This window comes from Canis lupus, chromosome 33 (genome assembly GCF_003254725.2).
Source record: "Canis lupus dingo isolate Sandy chromosome 33, ASM325472v2, whole genome shotgun sequence".
Classification (NCBI taxonomy): domain Eukaryota; kingdom Metazoa; phylum Chordata; class Mammalia; order Carnivora; family Canidae; genus Canis; species Canis lupus.
In genome coordinates, this window is record NC_064275.1 from 6,250,209 (window position 1) to 6,272,674 (window position 22,466).

Consider the following 22,466-nt stretch of genomic DNA (forward strand, 5'->3'; position numbering starts at 1 on the left):
GACCAAAGCCAAAGAGGTTTCTGCCAGTGTTCTCTTACACTGTTGGTGGGAGTACAAGTTGGTAGAACGACTCTGGAAAACAGTATGGAAGTTCCTCAAGAAGTCAAAAATAGAGCTACCCTACAACACAGCAATTGCACTACTGAGTGTTCGCCCCAAAGATACAGATGTAGTGAAATGAAGGGGCACTTGCACCCTAGTGTTCATAGGAGCAATGTCCACAACAGTAAAAATGTGGAAAGAGTCAAGATGTCCTTCCATTTATATGTGGAATATAAGAAACAGGGCAGAGGATCATAGGGTAAGGGAGGGAAAACTGAATGGAAAATCATGAGAGGCTGAACTGAAGGAGAAAAATCATGAGAGGCTCTTAACTATAGGAAAAAAACTGAGGGTTGCTGTAGAGGAGGTGGGTGGAGTGATGGGGTAATTAGGTGATGGGCATTAAGGAGGGCACATGATGTGACGAGCACTGGGTGTTATACACAACTGACAAACTACTGAACAATACATCTGAAACTAATGATGTACTATATGTTGGCTAGTTGAATTTAAATAATAAAAAAAGAAAGATGGTAAAGATGTGGAGAAAAAGGAACCCTCTTGCATTGTTGGTAGGAATGCAAACAGGTTTAGCCACTGTGGAAAACAGTACAGAGGTTTCTCAAAAAGTTAAAAATAGGGGGCACCTGAGTGGCTTAATTGGTTAAATCCAATTCCTGATCTCAGCTCAGGTCTTGATCTCAGGGTTGTGAGTTCGAGCCCTGTATTGGGCTCCACGCTGAATGTGGAGCCTACTTAAAAAAAAAATTTAAAAATAGAACTACCCTATGATCCAGGAATCATACTATTGGGTGAAAAATCCAAAAACACTAATTAAGAGGAATACATGCAATCCTATGTATATTGCAGCATTATTTATAATAGCCAACTATGGAAGAAGCCCAAGTGTCCATCCATCCATAGATGAATGGATAAAAATGTGGTATATATTCAATGGAATATTATCCAGCCATAAAAAGAAAGAAATCTTGCCATTTGTAACAATATGGATAGATCTAGAGAATATAATGCTAAGTGAAATCAGTCAGAGAAAGACAAATACCATATGATTCCCCTTATATGTAGAATTTAAGAGATAAAATAAAGAAGGAAAGGATAAAATAGAGAAAAAAAAAAAAAAAACAAAGAAACCCACTCTAAATTATAGAAAACAAATGGTTACCAGAGGGGAGGTGGATGGGGGAATGGATGAAATAGAGGAAGGGAAGCTCCACATTGGGCTCATTGTTGGGCATGGAGCCTGCTTCAGATTCTCTCTCTCTCTCTCCCTCTACCCCTTTCCCCTTAAAAGAAATATTTATATATATATGACCAGAAAAATGCTTGGAAGGATATACTACAAAACACTATCTTTGGTTATCATTTGGTGACAGGATTATAGTTTAACTTTATTCATACATTTATATTTTTAAAACATTTTTATAATGTCCAATTTCATTTTTACATATATTAATATGGGCTACATGTAATTATTGGTTCTACATTCCTTATTGTCTGCTTTCTCTTTTTATTTAATAGATCAAAAACTTTCTATAAAGAAGTAGTACCTAGACCTTAATATTTATAACACAAAGGCCCTTCAAATTATATTGAGGTCCTTAGGCAGGAATAATAAAAAGTATCAGTTAATATTTTCCTGTGCTTACGAACATGATATTAGATATTTGAGATATAGATAGATAGATAGATCAAATAATTTTTAAAAGGAATAAAAAGAAAACATTACAAATTAATGTTCTAAAAAACATCAATGATTTTTGGTTATTTATTTAGAGTATTATCAGCATGTGTTTGCTGAACCTAGTCCACAGTCACTTTTTGCTTTGCCTTATCAGGACAATTTATAGTATGTTATTAATTTTTTTTCTTGTCTCTTTTTACTTGACCAAAATATTGGTTTGACCAAATAGCAAGGTAGAGAATACAGTGGTGCAGCACTGATTGGGAGTCTTCTTGTCTATTTTCAATGTGTTTGTCAAGAAAAGTCACCTAGTGTTCTGGAAACTTATAAAGGATAAAATATGACACCAATGTATTGGAAGCATGTAAATAGAAAGCATAATGGTAGTGAGAGTATTCTGAAAATCTGCCATTTCAACAAAAAAGATTTAATTCAAAACCAAAGAAGAAAAAATAGAAAGACTTGCAAATGAATAATTTTTAAATTCAATATTGAAAATTCATTAATTTTTCAAACCAGCCAGAACCTTAAAAAATACTGTATTTTTTTCCCACTATAATTCATGTCATCACTAACACCTAGAACATAAAAGATGACTGCCTCTTGCCTGTCTTGGGTGTTAGTCAGGTTGTAGCAGCCTGAGAACTCAGCTTTTGGCAATAAAAATAATTTTTCATTTGAGTTCTTTTTCTTCTTCCTTCCAAGTCACTGTGTATTTAGTTAATGATTTTAATGCCATTTGGACCAAACAGAATAAACTTTCAGCCAAATGTACAGCTTATTGCATGGTATGTTTAGAATCAGGTCTATACTGCCAAAGTGAGAGAGAAAGTTGGATAAATCCGAGTAATACAAACAGCTCCTCTGGAAAATCCTAAGCATAAAAACTTGCCTCGTCTGTCTGGAATTACCTGAATTATCAGAAATTGTTCATTTGTACATAAAAATAGTTTCCTCTCTGACAAAGTCTTTGTATTTTAGGAAACCAACTGGATTTGTTTTCCCTATCCACCATCCAGCTGGAATGGGTTGGCCAAAATAACACGTTAGAATATGGTGACATAGTGCAAGTCTTCAACACCCAAGATTATGTGAGTTCTCTGTTAGAAGAAATACCAAATAAGGCTTAAATACATTATAAGGCAATGCTTAAAACTAAGGCATAATGGAAAAGAGACAAGATCTATTCAACAAGTGTTTATTAATGTTTCTATATTACATATACGTAGCATATTCATATATTAACAACAAGCTATCATTTGCTGCACACTTATGGCATGTCTGGCTTTCTGCTAAGTGATTTTTAAAATCTCATTTGATCCCATATATATAATCTGGTGAGAGAAATAATGTTATTATCTCCATTTATAGTAGAGAAAACTTAGAGAAGTTAGGAGACTTACCCAAGTTCATATAATATAGCACATGATTAAACCAGACTTTGAATCCATGCAGTCTGACTTCAGAGCCTTGGTTTTAACCATTACACTACCCTACCTATAGCAGTAGTAGGCAATGAATAAACCAGAAAGAGGCAAAAGCTATATTTCCTCCCCACCCCACCCACCCGCCTACCTCAATCCTCACCATGGAATTTGTTTTTTGTAATAAAGCAACTTCCTAGAAAGAACAGATTGAGAAGAAGATTGGTTCACTTTGAAGAGACCCAAATTTTTTATATTTCTAAGGTCAATTTGCTAACAATAGAGGTGTCACAGGTTTATTACTGTTTCAAGCAACAACTCCCACTGACTGCTACTTCATGCCTCATTTTGACTTGAAAGAGCAGAACTTCCAATTCTAGCAAAATGCAGTAGGTATATTTTTTCCTATTCTTCTCACTAAGTAAAACTAAAATTTGTGGACACCATAGGAAAAACAACATAAGATGACTCTGAAGGGTGGAGGGAAGAAAAAGATGATATAGGACTTCAAGACAGAAGGAACAACACAGAAGTGAATTACCTGGGGTTTCTTTTCATCACATATATCCTAGACTTGGAGTTGAAGAAGCCAAAAACCTAGAAATGCTGATGAACACAAATCTAAAACAAAACAAGATAAAATTGAATTACATTAAATTAAACAAAAAGTAAAATGTTCTGATAAAAGTTCTGTCAGGCCAAAGGACTAGGGAAAGGGCAAAGTGGCAAGACAGAAAGCTTTTAGATAATAGCCATTTTATTATAGACAAACAACACGGAAAAACTATGGCTTTACCCACAGCTATGACATCAAATGCTGAGTGGGGAGCCTAGACTTCCACCCTTAACAGTAATGAAGTCCTTTCCCTTTCTCTGTTAGGGCAGTATCAGATAAGGCCTAGTAAAGAATCGGGACTTTTGCCATCACCCACTGGTAATAAGTCCACCTCACCTCTGTGTCAGAGGAAACCATATGGAGAGCCAGAACTCTCACTTGACGCAACTCAAATAAGCAGTACCTGTTCTCCCAAGTGCCAATAGAAACCAAGTGGGGAACCTGTACTTTGACCTCCATTTGGCAATAATAAAGAAGTGCAGTCCTCCTCTCCTCTACCAAAGTGGTGTCCAAAAAGCTAGGCAAAACAGAAAATAGAATAAGGTCCAGAATCTCAAAACCTAATATGAAAATGTACAGAGGATAAAATTAGGTAACTTCAGGAGTTATCAATAGAATCCACCTATTCTGGATAACACAAGAAATGTAAACTGAGAAGAAAATGTGCATAACCTCCTAAACCTGTGGGATAATAACAAAGGATGTAACAGTTGTATCATCAAGATACTCAAGAGAGAGGAAAAAGAGAGCAAGACTGAATAAGTATTGAAAAAATAATTGTGAAAATTTTCCAAATTTGGAGATTGATATCACAGGATGGCAGAAGAGGTCTTTCCAGCCATACCACATAGAAAATCATTGTTTTTTATAACTAACCACAGATGAAAATACCTTTGTGGAACCCTGGGAGTCCAGTGGAGAAGTCCCAGCATTCTACTGGATCAGAAAGTCCAAGATTCATTGAAGAAGGTAAGATTAGTTTTACTTTACCCATGTAGCCCTTCCACTAAGGTGGCACAGCTCAATGCCATGAGAGATCTTGGTTGCAATCACTTCCACAGGGGAAAATGAGGACACAGTGGACACATAGATTTCCCAGCCATGCAGGATGCTACCTAAGAGATCCACTTATTTCTCACCCTCCTCTGATCACTGAAGGGATTGGCTCAGCATAGGTGAAAAATCTGGGGGCAGCTAAGGAAAAAGGAACAGGGGCTTATAGCAACCAGGGTATGGAACTCAAAAAAGGGTCTGCTTCCTGAGGGAGCTTATCACCACTATACTTGCCTTATAAGAAATTCGAAGAGTGGTTCTTTAAAGTGAAATTAAAGGTTGCTACTTAGCAACATAAAAATATATCTCTCACTGTAAAGGTAAGAATTCAGAATATTCTTAAGTTGTAATGGTAGTGCATAAATAATTTTAACTCTATTATAAAACTTAAATGACAAATGTATTAAAAATAACTATATCTATAGTATTTATAACAGATACAAAAAGATATAAATTATGACATGAATAACATGAAATGTGGGAGGGTAAAAGTATGGAGTTTTCATATGTGAATGAAGTTATCAGCTTAAAATAGACTGTTATGACTATGATTTTATAAGCCTCATGAGAAGAACAAAGAAAAATTAGTAGATACACAAAAAATGAGGAGGATAGAATTTCATGTAAAAAATCATAATCACATAGAAGACTGCAAGAGAGGATGCAGGAAAACAGGAACTAAAAAATAGTTAGGAAATAATGAACAAAATGGCAACAGTAAGCTTTACCTATCAGTAATTAATTTAAATGTAAATGGATTAAAATCTCCAATCAAATGATATGGAGTGGCTGAATGGATTTTTTTTAAAAGACCTTTCTATACACCACCTGTAAGAAACTTAATTTAACTATAAGGACATGCATAAACTGAGAATAATGGGGTGGAAAAGATATTACATGGAAATGGTCATTAAAAGAGAATGGGAGTAGCTATACTTATATCAGGCAAAATATATTTTAAGTCAAAACTTGTTATAAGAGACAAAGAGGTCATTATATAATAACAAAGCGATCAATTTCATCAAGAGGATATAATGATTATAAATACATATGTACAAAACATTGGAACACCTACATTTATAAAGCAAATATCAACAGAACTAAAGGGAGAAATAGTGATAAATAAAATAGGGGGCTTTAATACATCACTTTTAAAAATGGATAGAATATTCAGATAGAAAATCAATAACGAAAAAAAAAAAAAGAAAATCAATAAAGAAACAAAGAACTTGAATACAATTATAGACCAAATTAACCTAACAGACAGGTACAGAAGATTTCATTCAACAGCAGCAGGAAACACATTCTTCTCAAGCACACTTGGAACATTCTCTAGGATAGACCATATATTAGGCCAAAAATAGAAGTCTTAACAAATTGAAGAAGATTAAAATCATATCAAGTAATTTTTCTGGACACAATGCAGGAACTAGAAATCAATAATAGGAGAAAATTGAAAAATTCAGAAATGCATGGAAATTAACATACTCCTGAACAATCAATAGGTCAAAAAGAAAATCAAAAAGGAAATAAAAGGGCAGCCCAGGTGGTTCAGCGGTTTAGCGCCACCTTCAGCCCAGGGTGTGATCCTGGAGACCTGGAATCGAGTCCCAGGTCAGGCTCCCTGCATGGAGCCTGCTTCTCCCTCTGCCTATGTCTGTTCCTCTCTCCCTCTCTGTGTGTATGTCTCTCATGAATAAATAAATAAAATCTAAAAAAAAAAAAAAAAAAAAAAAGGAAATAAAAAACTACCTGAGACAAATAAATATGGAGACACAACATGCCAAAACTTATGGGAGGCAGCAAAAGCAATTCTAAGAGGGAAGTTTATATTGACAAATGTCTACTTTAAGAAAAAAAAAAAAAAAGATCTTAAATAAAACACCCAACTTTCCAATTTAAGGAACTCAGAAAGGAATAACTCATTACCATTAGCAGAAGGAATGAAATAATATATATTAGAGCTGAAAAAATGAAATAGAGACTAGAAAGATGATATGAAAGATGAAAGAGGGCTTTTGAAAATATAAAGAAAATTTGCAAACCTTTAGCTAGAAAGAACCAGAAAATAAGAGATGACTCAAGGAAATAGAATTGTAAATGAAAGAGAAGACATTACAACTAATACACAGAAATAAAAAGAATCAAAAGAGGGTAACCTAGAAGAAGTGGATAAATTCCTAAGAATACACAACCTAGCAGGATTGAATTGCAAACAAATAGAATATCTGAAAAGAATACTGAATATTGAATCAATAACACAAAATCTCCCATTAAAAAGCCCAGAACCAGATGGCTTCACTGGTGAATTTTACCAAACATTTAAGGAAGGAATTAAACATTTAATGCCAATTCATTTCAAACTCTTCCAAAAAATTGAAGAGGAAGGAATACTTCCAAACTCATTTTATGAGGCTAGTATTACCATGATACCAAAGCCAGACAAGGACACTACAACAAATGAAAACCACAGGCTAATGTCCTTGTTGAACATAAATGTAAAAATCTCAAAAAACTAGCAAAACAAATTCAACAACATATTGAAAGAATCATATGCCATTTTCTAATGGGATTTATCTCTGGAATGCGTTATACTACATTAATAGAATAAAGGAAAATTACCATCTCAATAAATGCAGAAAATAATTTGATGAAATTTAAAATCCCTTTATGGTAAAAACTTTCAAAAAATTAGGTATAGAAAGAATACACCTCAACATAATAAAGGCCATATATGACAATCCTACAGCTAACATTGACTTAATGATGAAAAGTTGAAAGCTTTTCCTCTTCCTCTGAGATCAGAACAAGACAATGGTGCTCACTCTCATCACCTCTTTTCAACATAGTACTAGAAAGCCTAGCCTGAGAAATTAGACAAGAAAAATGAATTAAAAAGTATCCAAATTAGAAAGAAGAAAGTAAAAGTGCATCTATTTGCAGACAACATGACCTTATATATGAAAACCCTAGAGTCAGCCACAAAGCTCTTAGAACTAATAAAGTCAGTAAAGTTGCAAGATATAAAATCAACATACAAAATCAGTTGCATGTGCATACATTAGCAATGAATTATCCAAAAAACAAGTTAAGAAAACAATCACATTTACAATTTTGGTACTACAAAAGAATAACATACTTAGGAATAAATGTAACCAAGGAGGTGAAAGATCTCTACACTAAAAGCTATAAAATATTGATGAAAGAAATTGAAGAAAATGCAAAGAAATGGGAAAATAGCCTTTGTTCATGAGTTGAAAGAATCAATATTATTAAAGTATCCATACTATGCAAAGTAATGTACAGATATCTATCAAAATTACAACAGCATTTTTCACAATAGAAAAAGAATCCTAAAATTCATATATAACTATAAATGACCCCAAATAGCCAAAGCAATCTTAAGCAAAAAAAAAAAAAAAAATCAATGCTGAAGCATCATACTTTCTGATTATAAAACATGTTACAAAGCTATAGTAATCAAAACAGTATGGTGCTGATATCAAAACAGACACACTGACCAATGGCACAGAATAATCTGGAAATAGATCCATATATGTGATCAACTGATCTTCAACAATCTGGTACAGTGATGGTAGAGGTCAAAATTGGTACAGTTATTATAGAAAACAGTATAGAGTTTCTTCAAAAAATTAAAAACAGTATAGAGTTTCTTCAAAAAATTAAAAACCTTATCATTCAATAATCCCATGCTGGGTATGTATCCAAAAGAAACAAAACCGGTATCTCAAGGAGATACCCACCCATGTTTATTGCAGCACTAGTCACAATAGCCAAGATACAAAAACAACCTAAAGTGTTTGTCAATGGATAAATGGATTAAATGAAATAAACCAGATACACAAATACTGCATGATTTCACTTACATGTGGAATCTAAAAAATTTGAACTTCTAAATTTGTGTATTGCAGCCTCAGTAGAAAACTGGCTCTGATGGTCTCCATAAAAAATGTTCTCCTACATCATTTTGCTTCTCTTTTAGTGACTCTGGCCTTGTGATTTTTGCCCTTCCTTCTCCAGTAAACCAGACCATGTGCTTATAGAATTTATCCTAAATCCTGTCATTTGACAATGAAAACCCAACAGTACTTGCAAAACAGACTTCCTGGGTGGTGTTGAAATGAAAATCATGAGGAAGAATGTTAAGGTTTTCTTCTGTGTTTGGAAGAAACACAAGAGAACAAGCTTGTTGGAGGCAAACAGTATGCTTATGGACAGAGTGACCTTAGGTTCCCCATATAAACCCAACTTTCTCCACTCCAGACTGCTGGACTGTGTGAGTGTCTGGTTTGTCTAATCTGATTATGAGCCCCCTGGGCAAGAACTTTGTCTGTGTTCTCTACAGCACCTAGCCCTTTGTTGGCACCACCAACTGCCAAAGAACACTCAATCCCTGTTAACTAATAATAAGGTTGACTTCCCAACTCAATATGATGAGGTTTCTGTCATTTTTATGCCAGTGTTCTGATTTGTATTTCATATTTATGTCTGGAGAGCAAGCTTCATGTGTTACTGAATCACCTCTGGACTGATCTTCTTTTCAGGAAATGTAGGCATGAGGCTGTTTTTCAACCACGAGTTTTGGGAATACAAACTGCTGAAATATGCTAGGGTACATGAAGGGGAAATGTTTCAGGAAGAATCACTTTTTTCAGCAGTCATGGGGATCTCTGTGAGCCAAGGATACAACAGACTGGTTAGCAGATGTGACCATAAAACCAGCAGGTCCCTACAATGCAAATATTTCACTTTAGTTTCTCTGTTCCTAAGGAAAATAGTCTGCCTTTTTTGGGGGTGTCTATTGATTTAATATTACTTTGTAATTGTACTTCGTTAATTATACATATAACTTGGTCTAATACTGAATCAAAAATTAAGTTTTCCTTCATGTTATATGTGTTACCATATTGATTTTTTATAGGCAGAAATCACAGATTACATATGGAATGTTACAACACAAACATAACAAAGGAATTAGGTACTAGGAACTTAAGTAAATCAGTCTTTAGAAACTTCACAGAAGTTTCATGTTATTCTACCTAGAAGTTGGGCAGTGGTCAACATTTTATATAGTTGTACATACTAGAGGATTCAAATACCTTTATTGCCTTTGTTTTTGTCTTTGCTATCACTTTCAACTTCCCTAAGAACTGCTCAATGACAGTCTGTCTTGCAGCCTCTTCAGCTTTAACTCACTATTACACTGGAGCCTTAGTGGTATGTGTGTGTGTCAGGGGAGATCTCAGTCTTTTAGTGGGCCTGTGTCACCGGGCTGTAATTTTCACCAATATTTCTTAGCTTTACTCCCCCTCTTTGGTGAACCGAGATGGCACCAGAGTTTTATGTATGGCCGTCTCCTAGGTGGAATAAGGCTCTGGTAAAGTCTTGAACCCTGAAGAATGGATGGGACTTTGTTATGGTTTTTAAATTTTACTTTTCCCCTCCCCCTGCCAGAGGTACAGGAGATCTTTCCTGGCTCTTCACCAGGAAGATGGTGGGGTTCTGGAGGCAAATGCCATTAAAGTGCAGGGTTCCCCCTCAGAATGGATGCCCCAGGAGTTTCTCATTCTCATCCGAGTCCACACTCAGCATCTGAAAATTCATTATAAAAATTACCATTTAACTCTTGCTATAAGTTTATGGCTCCCATGACTTCTGCTCCAGGTGGGCAGACCATTTTTGTAACTCTCTGAATTTGCATGGTTTTGAGGTAGCAGCTTGACCTGAGATCTTAGTTTGTTGCTATGTTCAAGAAAGATCACTGGTTTTCAGTATGTTCAGTTTTTTTCTTATGAAAAGAGGAGTGACAACTTCTAAGCTCTTCATATATTATTGAAGATGAGCCATTACACAATTTTTCACAGGTGAAAACAAATGTGATAAGGGAGTTGATATACTGCTACAAATAACTGGGCTAAAAATTATTTTTAATTATCTTCGAAGTTTATTTATAATAAGCAAGTTAAGGGAATAGGACAATTGAGATGGTTAACAGAGCCTAGCAGGGTTTCCACGGGCCTAATTTGGAATAACTAGAGCAGTATAACAAATAATGAGTGGAATAAATTATAATACATTGGGAAAAAAAGGAGTCCATCAGTTCATAATTATACCCAAAAATAATTATTTCAGGTGTTGGGGAGGTAGAGAATGCAAAGTTCTTCTTTACAGAAAATGACAATGAACAAATGCAGAGGAAATTATAAAATTGGAAAATCACCATCTTTCTGGCACCAGAGTAATGACTAATCCAAGCAATATGCATTAATGGATACCAAAACCATTGAGGGAAGGATTACTGGAGAAAAAAAATTATTCAATATTCATACAGTCTCAAAATATCACCTTGCAGAGTACTCATTAATCACAAAAGTGTACCTGTACAATGAAGAAACACAACAGACACTACTTTGCCAAATAATCAAACTTAATTTCCAAACTTGGATACACTGATATCATGTACTTCCTTATATGATGCTCTGTGAAGGACACATCACAACTGTTGTAGTCCTGCCCAAAATACTCTACCTGAATCTACTTAGGAGAAAATAGTCATTTTTAAGGATATTGTGCAAAACAATGATCTGGTCTCTTTAAAAAAATGTTAATGCCATAAGAATAAAATAACTGGGGATTGTTTTAGATTAAAGGAGGATAAAGACACTTGATAACTAAATGCAATGCATGATTCTTCTTCATTGGATCCTGGAAGGAGGTATATGAGTAATTATAAAGAATTTCATTGGAAAACTTCGGAAATTTGAATATGAACAGTGTTTATTTGATAAAAGTTTCATCTCAATGTTAAATTTTCTTATGGTGATTGTATTGCAGTTTATGGGAGAAGGTCCCAAATTTTAGGAGAGAAATGCTGAAGTACTGGACTAAGTGTCACGATGTCTACAATTAAACTCCCAGAGTCCTCTTTGAAACTTTTCTGTAGGCTTGATATTTTTTAAAATAGAAAAATGAAAAAGTAAATAAGATGAATTGACAGTAGTAATAATCAGTTTAAAATCAAATGCCTTATCTTTGGGGGTGTTAGACATCACACTGGAAATTCTTTCAACATGCTATGTGTGAATTAATTTTTTGCAAGTGAAATAGAGTAAAATAATTGGCCAAATATACAGTTACAGTAAAATAGTTATAGAAATCAGCCAAATACACAGAAACAAAGAATACAGCAGACAGCCCAAAAACTCTTGAAGCCTCTTACAAAAGACATAGAATTTTATAAGGGTTTTGCCAATAGTCCCAGAAAATTAAAAGTAAAATTTTGGATGCAATAACCTCACAACTATTCTTTGTATTATTGAATATGCATAAAATATCAATAAAAAGATTATATCCAAATATAAATAATTGCAATAGAATGCCCTCCTACCTGAACAAAGAGCTTTCACAAACCTATTTTCTTCAAATGCTGTCATTGCACTGTGCTGGTTACTTTGACAACATGTGAAATAATGAGAATGTACACTTAGTCTTGGCTCTGACGCCTTCCCTAAATAGGGCACTTTTAAAGACACATTCTCTCCTGCAAGTGATGGTAAAGTGATTAAAATGATGGCAAAATCCAACATAAAGGTCAGACTGAGTATTGCCAAGTGCTAGAAACTTTCGTAAAGTGTCTGAGTAATGTTTTTATCCTTCCACATCACCGCCTGTACTTGTGGTGCATGCCAAGGCCGCAGGGAAAGGTTAGTCAGTGTGTTCAGACACAGGACAGAAGAGTAATAAGTGAAGGAGGATTAACTATCTTATCTATCTGGGGTAAAGCACTGGATGCTCTAGAAAAAGAAAAACCCTCTGTGTTAAGGCATGTTTTAGAAATAGCTCCATTCCAATTAGTGCAATTTATAAACTCTCTTTGCCCTGAGGATTTTCAGGGGCTTGATTAAAAATTAAAGAAAAAAAACCACCTTACTTTATAGGCAGCGAAAGGCACAATTAGGACTGCCATGTAGACATCCTTACAGGATATAACAATTAACTCACCCGATGATGAAGTCTTGCCCTCTTCCCTGCCAAATTCCAAGAACAAGTGGTCTGTTTTTAAAGGACTATGTCACAGCTAGAGAAAGGGACAATGGATTTCAAGGGGAATTAGGGACACAGAGGGAAAAATTGCAGAGGGTGAAGAGCCCCTGTCCTTCCAAAGCCTGCTTTTCCTTACATCCTCTTTGATGCTGGGAATTAGGTGGTGACTGAGAGGCCAGGAAATGGAGAAACTTGGACAGGCATTCAGTCCCTTGCCTCTCTAAGACTCGCATTCTCCTTCCAACTTCCATTTTCTCTTTTTGGAGCAGAGGTAGGATATTTGCATCTTAGAATCTGTTGGGGGAGAACAGAAGGGAGAGCCTGAGACTAGCTAGAGGAAGTGCTAAAGTCCCAGGAATTTTCCTTCAATTCCTGCCCCAGCTAGAGAGGTCTGCTGCTCTGGGCTGAGCTCAGAGCCCGGAGACCAAACAGCATCAAGTTACCCAGACATTTCTCTGAGAGGAGTTCCTTTGTCTCAAGACACCCGGATATATAGCAAGAGTCTTGGAGTCAGATGGCTTCAGGTTTAAACCCTGGATGTACTGCTATTTTTTGTTTGAACTTAGAGTCATTTAGTGAAGAGTTTCAGGATCTTCTGCTAAAAACAACAACAACAAAAAAAAAACAAAACCAACAAAACCAGGGTGGGGGATATTATTCACGATAATTAGGCTGGTATGAGAATCAAATGAGATGGAGAATTAAGGGTTCAGCGCTACATCTGACAGTTGTAAGGGCTCAGGGGATGACGGCTGCCCATGCCCTTCAGCAGCCAAAGATCAGGGATTAGTGTCATTCTTTCGAATCTCCTCAGAGCAATGATGTGGAATATGAAAGCTGTGACATCCAGTCTATTCTGGCTCCTATATTGTTAACCTAGGCACGTCATGCACTAGACAGGATTCCAAAGTAGACAATATTTGTCTTTAATGTTCTTGTCCTGCTCCTTCCAAAAATAGCTTTTATATCCAGGATTCCTTTCTCCACATTTTCTTTTTGATATTGAGGTTTCATGTGGCATGTCCTACCATCCTCTCTGGACCTTCACTCTTTTGGCAAATGTGTCTTCTACTTTCCTTAGGTTCTCTGTGATAATACCAGCCACTACTCCTATAAATTAATCAGTGCTCTGAGGCTATGTTCTGTTCTCTTTCCTTATTGCATTGACAAAATCTTTGAGTGACAAAGGATCACAGACTTGATATCCAGAAAGTGAGAAGAATCATTTTGGTGTCTTGAAATTTTATTGTGCCAAGTATTTTCAAAATAAAAACAACTTGGTAATATTTTTATTATTTGAAATATCGAACTCTCTTAAATATGGTATATCTTTGGAAAAAATATAATAAAATTCTTTTGACTTTAAAATAACAAAGAGAATACAGTAACTCTAGATTAAAAATAGAAAATATGAACTTTGACTCATGGAACTTTTATATTAATCACTTCCCTACCACCCATTCATTTTCCCTAGTTGTAAATGATAATATGATAGTTAATTTTATACTTATTCTTTGAAGCCCTCTGATAAAAAAAAAAAAGTTCTTTGTGTAAGCAGATTATCAGTCCTTGTCAAGAAATATGGTTGCTTTATAGCTTTCTGAAAATGTGTTTCAGTCCTACATGTCTGGGCACACAGTTCGGAAAATTCAAATTAAATTTCCCATTTTTTAGTTCATTACAGAGTCCATGCTAACTGCCTTAGGAAAACTGATTTTTTTTTTATCGTGGTTGTCACTTTCTTAAGGTATGAATTTCTCCACTAAAATCCATTAGTTTTCTAAAACTGTAGGTTTTATAATTAGCGAGATGACAGCATTTCTCTTATGTAGAGCTCCCTGGTCACCATGAGGCAAACTAAGTGGTATCTGAAAGCCTTGCTATGCCTTTTCTTCACCAATTTATATTTCTATCTACCACCTTTTTCTGATATAGTTACTATGTCAAACACCAGGGATAAGTCAGTTTCATGATAATATCCTCCCTTCACTCCACATCAAGATATCCAAGTCCTTCATCTCCGTAAGATTATTCAACCTTAGAACCTATTGCTTTCTCTTGTTATCTATAATGGACCATAATCTTCTGGGTACCAAAGTTAAAACAAACAATAAAGGTTCTAATACTTATTACCCCCCATATCCTCCAACAACAATGAATAAATGCACATACATCTTTCCAATTTCCAATTTCTTTGTCTGTTTTGCTTTTTAATGATTTACTAAGGTTCCCTCAAAGGTTATTTGCCATCGAGGTGCCTTTGAAAGTACAATGAAATGTCTATCATCAGGCCAGCATATAAACTCTCTCCACAGATCTTATAAAGCCCATGACTTTCATCATTTATCCTGAATTTCCTCTTTAGACTGTGTATTAATGCAAAGAGGGAAAAAGTGGAGCCTATTTTTTTCTTTCCCAGCCTATACACATACTCAAAGTTTTCAAAGCAAGATGTCATGCTAGAAATAAAATAAACACAGGAAACTTTACTCTTGGCAATACTTTTCAGAGGCAAAGACTAAATTAATAGTAGCAAAGGTGGAAAGAGCATGCCAAATATTTTTACATTTGTTGGCAAGTCTAACTAAAAAGATGGTCCCATGGTGAGCTTTGCCATATTGAGATTCTGGGAGAAATCTGCATGGAGAACATTCCTGGGGCTGGCACTCCTGGAGAGGGCTCCCTTAAATTCTTCACAGCTGGACTCCAGAGACAAGCAGCTGCTCTGTGTGCCAAGGACATGGAAGGAGAGGGAACTATCAAGCTGATTTCTGAGGAAGCTGGCTCCCAACCCAAATATGAAAATTACAGCAAAGACCCTGATTATTTGTCACTTTTTCCCTGCAATTTTGATTCAGTAACCGTATTCCTCTGAAGAGAGATCTTCAAAAAATTATTGCCAATCATATTTTACTCAATCTCTAGTCATTAATTTGCTTAAATTTCCTAAACTAATGATATTTCAGTTAAAGTTATGCTGATATCACATAGAAATTCAATAGCACTAAGAACACTAATCAATTCTGAAACCTTGGTCCTTTAGGATGTGAATGACTAACCCCTTTCTTTAATCCTTTCAGCTTGAAGATGAGGACCTGCTGTTTTCAGGGGAGATTTTCCTTTCTAACGAATACTTGCATTACTTCTAAATAAATAATTTGCCTTCTGTGTCTCCAAATCCCTTTAATTATTGTTCTACAAAAATGTATAACATGGTTATTATATATCTATCTCCCATGACTTTTTTTACTTTCTAAATTCCTTAAGAATAGTGAGCATGTTTCTTACTATGGGCCCCAAGTCTCCGTGAACACATCAAACTTTTTGTAAGTAAGTTTACACTAAGGTCCATTGGCTGTTTAACAGTTATCTGTGAGAAAGACAAACTGCTTTTTTTTCTCACTGAATTATAAAAGACTTTAATTATTCTAATAAAAAATGTTATCTTTAGTTATTAGGAATTTTAGCATTTGTAATATAAAAGTTTATTAAAGACCACATCTTGATTTTAGTATAAGAATTAGTCGGGGTTGTTTTCCTACGATCTGATATTTTTATATCTATATGCTGCTTTTGGTTTTAGCATATGATTGCTCTCACCTTAATGCTTCCTCATCTGTGTTGACTACTAACATAAATTTCTACAAGATGATCCACATATTGTCTATCAGCTACATGGAAATACTATGTAGAATGGTAAAGTTCCTGGGCATCACTCTAATATAAACTCTAATTGATGTTTAATGATGACAGAAAAACATAAACATCCTTTACAGTGTGCCATGCTCTACTGAATTCAAGGGATTCCAATATGGCTAAAGAAAGGGAGGAGCTGAGCTTCCATGTGCATGCTTTCCAACAACACTGTTATTGTACTGCCTGTCAGCATCAGGAGCTACCATTCTGACACCTTCTCAGTAGAATTCAGCTACAAACCCAATAAAAATCCTAGCTAAGTAGGTCAGACTGCCGAGAGCCCTGGCACTGACTTTATTTCTGACTGGGCAAGGACTCTCTGCCATGGAAGAATGACAACGACATAATAAATCTAACTTGTTGCTTATAAAGAAGTGATTTAATGAGAAATTTAGAGAATTTCTCTGATAATATCAATTATTTTAAATTAAATCCTACAACTCTATTCTCTGTCTCTCTCTCACACACACACATTCTTTAATATTACTGAAGGATGTACACATTCTTGATATAGATTAAAAATATTTAGTTTCATTAGCACATTTCATTATTTTTTGATGAGAACAAAACCTAACATCTTAAACCTTATTTACATAAGAGAAAGAAAGAAAGAAAGAAAGAAAGAAAGAAAGAAAGAAAGAAAGAAAGAAAGAAAGAAAGAATCAGTCTGATAGAAAATCCCCATCTGTATATTCCACCAATAACTCAAATTTAATTTACTATCTTTCTGCCCATATCAATTGTCAAGTTGCCACATGTAAACTTTCAGAAATGTCCCTCTTTCCATACAGCCAAATCCTATGACTTTCACTTGGAAGCTATACTTTGATTCTATTATCTCATTTCCATGCATAGCCCCATTTTTCTCTCAATAAACTGGTCATCCCATTTCCAATATCCTTATTGCCAATATTTTTCATCCTGCCAGTGAAGTTTTGTTCCTAGAGCACAAAAGCATTCAATAGTTTCCCTCTATATGCAAAATAGATTTTTTTTTATTTTAACATGAAATTAAAGGCTGTCTTATGATTAACTTCAGCTTGACTCCTTCTTATTTTAAGAGATCCAATATTATAATGTGATTAAGAATACAGCTTTTAAGTTTTAAAAGCTCTGGTTTTAAATTCCGACATTTTCTAGCTAAATGACCTTGGAAATAGTTTTAACCTTTTTGTCTTAGTTTCTTTACATATAAAATGGAAAGAAGAATACATATCTTATATATTTGTAAGAATTAAATAGGCACATGTGAACATACATAATGAATACTCAATATATGGTAATCATTATTGGTTTTCTTTTTCAAATTTATCTATTACTACATTCATCCTTACCACAAAGCTATCATATACCTGAGGTGGCAAACAGATTTCATTACCAAAAAGGTCAAGAAGTTGTTGTTCCTTGAGCCCTTTGGGTTTTGTTGTTGTTTTAAGATGTTAGGGGATTTTTTTAAGATTATTTTTATTTATCTGAGAGAGCAATTGAGCACAGAGGGAGAGGGAAAAGCAGACTCTGCACTGAGCAGAGAGCCTGATGCAGGGCTTGATCCCAGGACCTTGAGATCATGATTGGAGCCAAAGGCAGATACTTCACCAACTGAGCCACCCAGGAACTTCTCTTGAGCCCTATGTTAAGAAGGACTCACGCAAAGCAGGCTCAGCAGGAAAGAATTTTGAAATAGATTAGCCATGGCTGCCACTAGGCACAGGAAAAAGAAAATGTCAGTAACATGGATACTATATGCTGTAGTCTATCTCCTATCTTTATAAGTTTATCCTTATTTGTATCCTCTGACTAGAATGTTTGGTGATTACCTCTTTTTCTCCTTCTACCTGTCAGAATCTGACACATAATTTAAGACTCAAATCAAATGCAGCCCTCATCATTAGCCTGCCCTTCCTGTGTATTGCCAGCTGCATTTGTGTCTCTGTTATAGCTCTTATAGAAGCCTGAGTTGAATTATAATTCATGTGTACCTCTTAGGTTTCCACATCTTGAAGGTAAAGACCATCATTCGTTTACCACTGCTTGTCCTACAGTACCTGGGGCAATGTTTGCAATAGGCCACCAGCAGCAATAACCAAAATTTATGGAGCCTTAACTATGTGCCAGGCATTGCTGTAAGCACTTTTTACATATGTTAACTCATTTAATTCTCACAGTAACTCGGGGCAGTTACATTATCCTCATTTACAGAAGAGGAGAATGAAGCATAGATAGTGAAATAACTTGTCTAAGGTGGCAAAACTAGTAGTAAGTAGCTAAGGGGCTATGTTTGTTCAAATTCGATATCATCTCTACTACATGTATGATTCAGTTCAATTTGTTAATAGAATTCCTAGTACTTTATTTCATGTTGACATTTTCTCCTTAAAATAAACAAAAATTTTTAAATCTCTAAAATATTTCACGCACATAAAGTTTAACGTTGAAAATTTCCGCTGTGAGATCATTGGAACCTGGCCAGAGAGAAGCAACCACTCTAAGAAGAGAAATGGTGTTGACATGTGCCAAATTAAGCCAGATGAAACCAGAAATGTTTTAATCCTTCTGTCAAGCATGCATATCCACATATGGGAACCCGAGGGTAGGAAGGGTGTCATATTTAACTTGGACTTTGCAACAACTCTCCTAATATGGATATTTTCTTCTACTTATCATGAGCCAAGTCTCCACAGGAGATCATGCCTTTGCACTTTCCCCAACAACTGAATAACCAAAGAAGTAGGTCTAGGTGGGACACTTGCCACTTTCCTCTGGTTCCCTTGAGCCAACTCTGATGGTCTACTGAAGAGCTACATAAAAACAGCCAAGGATATTCCAGAATAAAGGACAGATGTGAGATCAGGGACTTGCTTTGGTAAAGGAAATCCGCCAGAGCTCTCTTTATGCTACCCAGCCAACTAGCTGTTTTTACATAGAATGCTGATGTGAGCCTTCAAGGGAATCTTAGATAAAGCAGACTGGAGAGCTTGCTGGTGGATCGGCTGAATGTTTAATATCACAACCACAAAACATCTTGATAACAGTTGCATTTCCCCATGATGTATATGCATCCTCCAACTCAATTTACGCTTTTTATTTAATAAATGTCAATGTTTCACTTTTTCAAATGTCCTCCTTTTGAAAGGCACCCGTATTCCTAAGGATCCAACTAAAATAATCATGAACCTCCAAAAAGTAACCAAACACAAACTTGTTTAAATGAATGCCTATCCATATACATAGAGTCATACACATTTTTCCTACACTCTATATAAAAATCAGTCACCCTTTAAGGTCTCCGTGCAGTGATCTTGGAGCAGCACTGACCTGCTTCTAGTGAGCCTCACACTCTTTCTTCCAGTTACACATTTTTTTCTTTGACCTATTACAGAAGTGTTGGATGTCTTTGCCTTCTATAGTGCACTGACTCAGTAGGAAACAACTGCATAAGCTAAAATGAATTTGGCCTGATTTGGGAAGTGCTAGCATGGTTTTTCCACCTAAAAAGTAATTTATAACTAGACTTCTGATTTGCTGTCTACTCCCAGTACTATCTCTGATCTAACTTTCTTTCCATCTCAGCATGTTTTCAAGAAGCATTTGGAAAAAAAAAAAAAGTATGATTTTTTTTAAACAGGAACTGTGAAGAATTTTTACAATTGGAATGCTCTCTGTTCTTGATGTCTAGAGTTTCACATTTCCAGTCACTATTCAAATTTCTATCTTGTAGGCAACAATAACTATATTTTCAGGTTCACTTTTTATAAGTGAAATGAATTCATTGACGAATAAGGAGCAAAACCAAGAATTACAAGATTTATACAGTATTTCCCCTTATTTGTCATATTTTGTTTAATCTTCATCATTTATCACTGTGCCAAGTATATAGTAGATACTTATACTCTAAGTATATAAGTATATAGTGGAAATAGAAGAAAGGGAGGTATGTATTTTATTTCAGTACAATTTAGGTAGTTATTTTAAATATATTTATTTCTAATATATGTGGCTATTATTAATCATGATTGATTCATTCAGTTGATAATATGGCTGAAATGACACTTCAAAGAATGTATAGTTTGGTTTATATTGCTTGCATAGATATGAATATTTTAGGCAGTTTTATGGCAAAAGGTGGTAATGGTCTTTTACAGTGCTTTTCCCAAATTACTTCCAGGAAGCACCTAGTAAGCTTGCACTTCTCTGCTCCTTTAGAGATAGGTGGGGTCACAAAATCCATTTGGCCAATGGAATGTGAACAGAAGTGGAATATATTAATTCTATTGAGGCTAAAAGGACTAGTATCTGATTTATCATGCTCTCTTTTTCCATTTTCTTTAATAATTGACCATGTTCCAGATAATGTCTGCTCCATCAGCTTGTGTCTAAGACTAAAGACAAGGCAGATCAGAGCCCAACTCAATCTGCTACAAATATAAAGGATGTCTTATTTTGTAGCAAAAGCTAACTCATCCTGACTGATACTGGGTTATCATGAAAATGAAATAAAATGTGTTCCTAGAATATAGGATTGATCAATAGTGCTAAATGTTGGACCATAGTTAACCACTGTAAGAGCTAATGTCCACTGTATTAGGCTACAGGAAAGCCATGTTTAAACTTGTTTTTCATTTCAATGAGAATAGTGTCTATAGAGTGATACATATGAGGCCATACTGCAATAGGTTTAGGTGTAAGTGAAAGGTGAGGAAGTGGACAGAGCCATTGCAGAAAACTCAAAAAGGTTTTTTTGTGAAGGTAAGGAGTAAGTTCGAAATTAGAAATGTGAAATTCAGAAAGGTGGTTTTTCTTCAAGACAGAGGTTTAACTCATGTTAAAATGTTGACAAGATAGGACAATGGAAAGTAAAAGGAGAAAGAAGAAATAATAAAAAGAGCAGGGCCCTGAGAAAGTAGTAAAAGATGAAATCCAGGACTTAGGCAGAGGCATTATTTTTTTACTTTTTCACCATAGTAAGAAAGGAGGCAAAAGTTTGGTGTGAGGAAAGTGGAAGAAGTAGAAACTTGATGGCTCAAAAGTCCAAAGTGATGCTATCTACTAAGCATAAATGAGGAGATGGCAGGGGCACCTGAATGGCTCAGTTGGTTAAGTGACCAACTCTTGGCTTTGGCTCAGGTCATGATCTTAGGGTTATGAGATCCCCACTATACGCTCTATGTATAGTGCAAAGTCTGCTGGAGATCCTCTATCTCCCCCAAACCCCATCCCGCAACATGTGCCCTCTCTCTAAATAAATAAATAAAATCTTTTTAAAGACTAAAGTAATTAAATGAGGAGATGGCAAGTCTACAAGTTTGAGGAGAAAAGGACACATTAGTGATTGTACCAGTGAAATATGGAAATTCTATTATTAGGACTGAGCATGCAACCATTTTTCAATTAAAAAAATCAAAGAACAAAGACAAGAATATGATGCTCAGGTCAAAATCAAGACTCATGTCTGGATATTCAGGACAATGTGAAAATATTAGAATGAGCTGGCTACATTAAAATAGCCTAGTCTTAAATTTATATATTCTTTTCCCAAATATTTCTATTATTTTATCATCAGAGTTATAAGGTATTACATTAGATTTCCAGTTTCAAGGTGTAGAAACCATTCCATTCTCTTTCACTGAAAGTCACAAGAAAACGAAAGTTAAAGAAATAGAAATAGAAGCTTCTTGTTTAACCAAACTCAAATATATCTACAATCCTAAATTATGATATTTAAAGAAAGAAAAGAGAGGAACTATGAAAATCTTAGCAGAGAGAGAAAGGCCAAATTCAAATACCTGGTATAGTGGAGGAAGTGGATTTAACTGATAAAAAGTGAACCAAACCACCTCTGAGGATTTTAGGAAGGCTCAACAATTAGGAG

The 22,466-nt window shown here is 35.2% G+C and overlaps 1 long non-coding RNA gene across 1 annotated transcript in view; it reads right to left on the reverse strand.

The window, feature by feature from the left end:
• LOC112640497 (uncharacterized) overlaps positions 1 to 22,466 on the reverse strand; it is a 374,890-nt gene that overhangs the window by 63,337 nt on the left and 289,087 nt on the right. The window contains exons 18-19 of the long non-coding RNA XR_007407911.1: positions 4,188 to 4,301; positions 3,710 to 3,789 (exon numbers count right to left, since the gene is read on the reverse strand). This is a non-coding gene — a long non-coding RNA (uncharacterized LOC112640497). The remainder of the gene's footprint in view (positions 1 to 3,709; positions 3,790 to 4,187; positions 4,302 to 22,466) is intronic.